Source organism: Arctopsyche grandis, chromosome 1 (assembly GCF_051622035.1).
Source record: "Arctopsyche grandis isolate Sample6627 chromosome 1, ASM5162203v2, whole genome shotgun sequence".
Classification (NCBI taxonomy): domain Eukaryota; kingdom Metazoa; phylum Arthropoda; class Insecta; order Trichoptera; family Hydropsychidae; genus Arctopsyche; species Arctopsyche grandis.
Genome location: NC_135355.1, coordinates 1,599,663 through 1,605,662, shown reverse-complemented (window position 1 = coordinate 1,605,662; position 6,000 = coordinate 1,599,663).

The following is a 6,000-nucleotide window of genomic DNA, read 5'->3' as shown; positions in this document are numbered from 1 at the left end:
CAAATATATTTAATTTAATATTTATATTTAATTGTTTAATATGAAAAAAGGGTAAAAACTACCTACCTACCTATGTACATGTAAAAAATATAGAACACCAATAGAAAAATGAATTAATTAATTGAATTAATTTTCAATAGATGGTGATAAAACGCTTAGAGACTAATTTGCCCAGAGAAAAAATTAGTAGCAAACAGTATATATAGAAGTTTTATGTTGATCGTTTGTACGTTTTGTTGGTGTAGTCTTTTAACTGTGACGTACTTATTTCGAATCGAAACGACTATTATAGTACGGCGAACGTTATCTTACACACACACGCACACGCAAACACACGCACGCACGCACACACACACACACACACACACACACACACACACACACACAGAATAACTATATTATATATACCTATTTGATTTTATGCGCTTGGGTATATTTTCATTGGAGATACCATTCATGAATAGTCTCCAGCTTCCCCTTCTTCACTTCAAAAATATTATTTAAATTACATAAATGCATGTAATTTACACCTACATTTGTATGATAATTTGAAACAAACTAATATATGTACAATATCCATATATGTAAAAACATATCATATTATACATATGTATGTACATATATGTAACATAATTAGAGGAAACATTGGTAACAAACAGTATATATAGAAAAAAGTTATTATATTCGTATCCGTTTTGGAAGTGGTTTAGGGTGAAATCACACACGGCGGGACGTGGTACATGGTTTTTTTTTTTAGATATTTTTAAACGAGCGAAAAAAATGGGCATCCTTCATGTGATACCCAGTACATTCATGCGATGCCCGGTACACAGCGTCAAAAAAAGACCACCTTGGGTGTGTTCGATAAAATTGTATTCTTGTATTTATCCTTGCTTGACAGTGATCGATAATGGTTTTATGAAATATAGGAGAACTTGTCGACGTACCACATACCACATCCCGCGCTGTGTGATTTCGCCCTAAGCCGTGATGTACATATGTATGTCGAATCGAAACGACTATTATAGTACAGACAGACAGACACACAGAATAGCGATATTATATAAAAAATAAAAAATAAAATAAAAAAAAAAATAAAAATAAAATAAAAAAATAAAATAAAATAATAAAAATAAAATATTATATATGAAAATCGGTAAGTCCAACCAAACAAATTTACGTTTAAAGCATAAAACCGCATACTTATCGAGGTTTGGAACTAGACGATTCACACATTTACCACAAGTAAACAATACGTGCATATTTCAATCATATGCACGAGTCAAAAAATGACAAGACGGGCCTACTTCGACAATGTTAACCGGTACTGTCACACTTTACAGTTAATCGATCGATTACAGACCGTTCAGAACAGTCCGGTTTCCGGTTTTGAGTATTTAGTCACGTTATGGATGTTCCATCAACCACAAGCACAAAAACGCAGATCATCAGTCGCGAGAAAAAATGGTTTCGAACAACCGAATCGTAATGACAATAATTAACTTGGTCTTGATCTTAGCTACAAACTTGTGCGAGGCGCGACATACGAACGGTGACAACTCGTCAGACGTGAAGACGAGCATCGACAGGTTTCCTCCAATTTTGGAGTACGTCATCCAGAGGATCCAAGGATATTATTCGGTGCACGTTCACGACGATCAGAGTCTGTTTATTTACCAGACTACACAGAGTTCGGACACGGAAGTGCCTCAGATTCAACACGATGAAGTTACGACTGCTGCTGTCGCAACACCGACTTTGACCACTACTGGAGAACAACTCATCAATAGGACCGAACAAATAGAACAATTGGAGGAGTATGTTTTGCAGCATCATATTCTAAATGCAACCAAGCCTACTTACGAAGTTCTCCTGCCGATTAGAACCAAGGATGAAATTGCTGAAAGGATGAAGCACGATGAAGTTACGACTGCTGCTGTCGCGATACCGACTACTGGAGAACAACTTATCAATAGGACCGAACAAATAGAACAATTGGAGGAGTATGTTTTGCAGCATCATACTCTAAATGCAACCAAGCCTACTTACGAAGTTCTCCTGCCGATTAGAACCAAGGATGAAATTGCTGAAAGGATGAAGCACGATGAAGTTACGACTGCTGCTGTCGCGAAACCGACTACTGGAGAACAACTCATCAATAGGACCGAGCAAATAGAACAATTGGAGGAGTATGTTTTGCAGCATCATACTCTAAATGCAACCAAGCCTACTTACGAAGTTCTCCTGCCGATTAGAACCAAGGATGAAATTGCTAAAGTTTGAATATATGTATGTTTTAGTACTTTGTATCTAAATGAATGTGTGTTTGTACAAATTAACATGTTTCAAATTTAAATTACAAAATTTTTGTTTGTTTTCTAACGGTAATTTAAACGAGACTACCGTTACGGATGCCGTAGAGACTACGCAGTTTTCTGAAAGAGTTTCATTTTTTATTTCATTGTCCTGGGAAATTCTACAGTTTTAAATTTAGAGCCGCTAGATTTGGTATACTATCTCATGGTGCTCAAACTTATATTGTATGTGGTTTTAATGATCGGAAAATTCAGTTAAATCTTGTTAGTGTTTGTGTTTTTAGTTGCTATGACATCTATTGTTTTCAATTAAGGTCCAATAAATATACAACTCTTAAGTTCTTAAAATGTTTCACTTTTTACAAGGTTTTTATTAGTTTCATTTTTTTCCGACATTCAATCGTCTAAGCAACGCTATGCAAATCAGCTAGTCTAATCTATAATTTGGAAAGAGACTTTGTATGTATGTAAATATGTAAATATCCTTGGTCGTCGTCGTCGTCGTCGTCCGTAGATCGGTGACGTCATCGAACACGTGATTCGATTTTTTTTTTTTTCGATCCATGGGCGCCGATTTGTTTTTTTCGATTCAATGGATTCACCCCCGCGGGGGCGCAAAGCGAGTAGTTTCATGGGTCCCCGCCAGGGGCGCCACAAGGGGCGCAGCCCCGTGGGGCCCCAGCCTCATGGGGCGCAGCCCCATGGGGCTCAAAAGGGGGCGCCACGAGGGGCGCAGCCCCGTGGGGCCCCGGGGGGGCCCAGCCTCATGGGGCGCAGCCCCATGGGGCTCAAAAGGGGGCGCCACAAGGGGCGCAGCCCCGTGGGGCCCGGGGGGCCCAGCCTCATGGGGCGCAGCCCCATGGGGCTCAAAAGGGGGCGCCACAAGGGGCGCAGCCCCGTGGGGCCCCGAATGGGGGCCCGGGGGGCCCAGCCTCATGGGGCGCAGCCCCATGGGGCTCAAAAGGGGGCGCCACAAGGGGCGCAGCCCCGTGGGGCCCCGAAGGGGGCCCGGGGGGCCCAGCCTCATGGGGCGTAAGCCCTAATAGGCATTAACTAAGGGGGGCGAAGCCCTAGATGGCAATTAATCATGGGGGCGCGGAGGGGCGAAGCCCTAAAAGGCAACTGATCATGGGGGCGAAGCCTTAGACGGCATTTAATCATGGGGGCGCGGAGGGGCGAAGCCCTAAAAGGCATTAACTAAGGGGGGCGAAGCCCTAAACGGCAATTAATCTTGGGGGCGCGGGGGGCGAAGCCCTAAAAGGCATTAACTAGGGGGGGCGGAGCCCTAGACGGCATTTAATCATGGGGGTGCGGAGGGGCGAAGCCCTAAAAGGCATTAACTAAGGGGGGCGAAGCCCGAAACGGCAATTAATCTTGGGGGCGCGGGGGGCGAAGCCCTAAAAGGCATTAACTAAGGGGGGCGAAGCCCTAGACGGCATTTAATCATGGGGGTGCGGAGGGGCGAAGCCCTAAAAGGCATTAACTAAGGGGGGCGAAGCCCTAAACGGCAATTAATCTTTGGGGCGCGGGGGGCGAAGCCCTAAAAGGCATTAACTTAGGGGGGCGAAGCCCTAGACGGCTTTTAATCATGGGGGCGCGGAGGGGCGAAGCCCTAAAAGGCAACTGATCATGGGGGCGAAGCCCTAAACGGCAATTGCTCATGGGGCGTGGAGGGGCGAAGCCCTAGAAGGCAAAGGCTCAGGGGGGCGCCGAGGGCGAAGCCCTAGAAGGCAAAAAAAAATTTTGATTTTTTTTTTTTGATTTTTTAAAAAAATTTTTTTGATTTTTTTTTTATTTTTTTTTTTTATTTTTTTTTTTATTTTTTTTTTTATTTTTTTTTTTGATTTTTTTTTTATTTTTTTTTAATTTTTTTTTTTAATTTTTAAATTTTTTTTTAATTTTTTTTTTTTTTTAATTAAATTAGCTTAGTCATGTTTAAGCGGTTTATATTATAAACACTGAGCGAAGCCGGGTAATACAGCTAGTATTCAATAAAATTTAATACATATACAATATATTTATTATTCAATGAATAATAATAAAATAATAAAAATAATAAAATGAAATCATTTAAAATACATGTTTTCAAATTGAGAAAATTTTTTTAGTCATTATTTTAGACTGTAATAAACAAACCATTTGAAAGAATATATTAGACTTTAAATATGATCTGTATGATTTCATACCATCAAATATTTTAATTAAACACACAATTTGCATTAAAAATTCAGACATTTTATGCGTTTTTCAGAAGGGAATATATAACTGAGCTTTATTTTAGATACTATTCACCTTAAATTAATTTCAAATACTTTTAACATTAAAATGGATACTCTTCACTTATGTAGAGTTAAAAAAATATGGACAAATAATATATTACTTTTTTCACAAATAAAAACAAGCTCGATATATGTATGTATGTTTATATCACAAAAAATATTTTTTTGTAGAGAAAATACAAATATAGTTTAAAAAAAATACTGACGACTTTGTTTGATTTGGTGATTTAGTGAAAATAAATAAATTCGAGTCATAATCATTTTTAATCTATTTGTTTAATAATTTGATTTTAATTTATTTGTTTAATAATTAAATTTTAATTTATTTGTTTAATAATTAAATTTTAATGTATTTGTTCAATATTTGTCGAATGTTGGAATTATTTATTATAATATTGAATACAATCAACATATGTTGAATAATTTGTTTTTCGCACAATATATTTGTTATGATTATACATACATTATTTTTATGAAATTAAATATGATCAAAATTAAAGTTCAATTAATTAGCACAATTGTTTTAAAATAAAAACCGATTTTTCAACATTTAAAAATTTTAAAATCATATTATTTGTATATTAGTTACAAATTTCACTTTTATTTAAAGCAGTGATTTATTATTTGTATCACAGTTATATAATATATAATAACGCAAATCAAACTCATGACCGTTAATTACGTATGTACAAAGCAAAAATCCATTGAATTCCCGTTATATTATATTAAATTTAATATAACATAAACACAGTGATGTTCAAACGATGGGTGTAAATTTCACGAATTGAGCCGTATTGATTAAAGTCATTAAAACTATAACACTTTTTTTTTCATTTAACACATTCCTCTCCATTCGAAATCCGGTTAAACGATTTTTTTATATATGTAGGTATATAACGGATAACGTCGCTTTGAATAAGTGCTCTTCGTTTTTTAAACGGACTTTTAAATTTATCGCCGAAACGTTGTGATGAAAACTTAAATCCGACTTGATTTTCCTCATAATATGATATACGATTAAGGTAATTTTTTATTTTAAATTGCCGGTCACGCATTTGCTAATTATATAAACGTTTTGATATTTATTTTATTTTTTGCATTAAATTAAATAAAAATATTTCATTTAATGTTTCTAAGAAATCATTTTAAAAATCTTACCAACTCGTACCCACTGAGCATGTATATTGACTAAAATACTACAAACGTAGTTTTTTTTTTGCAAAATCTAATAATCATAATTTGAAAATATATAATTGCATATACATATGTACATATTTATATATTCATATTTAATAATTATTTAAATTTTAGAAAAATATAGCATTACAAGAATTCCTATTGCGTCACAATGGTCGAACATATAACAGAAAAAACAAAAAATATATTAACTACCTATAGAAAAAAGT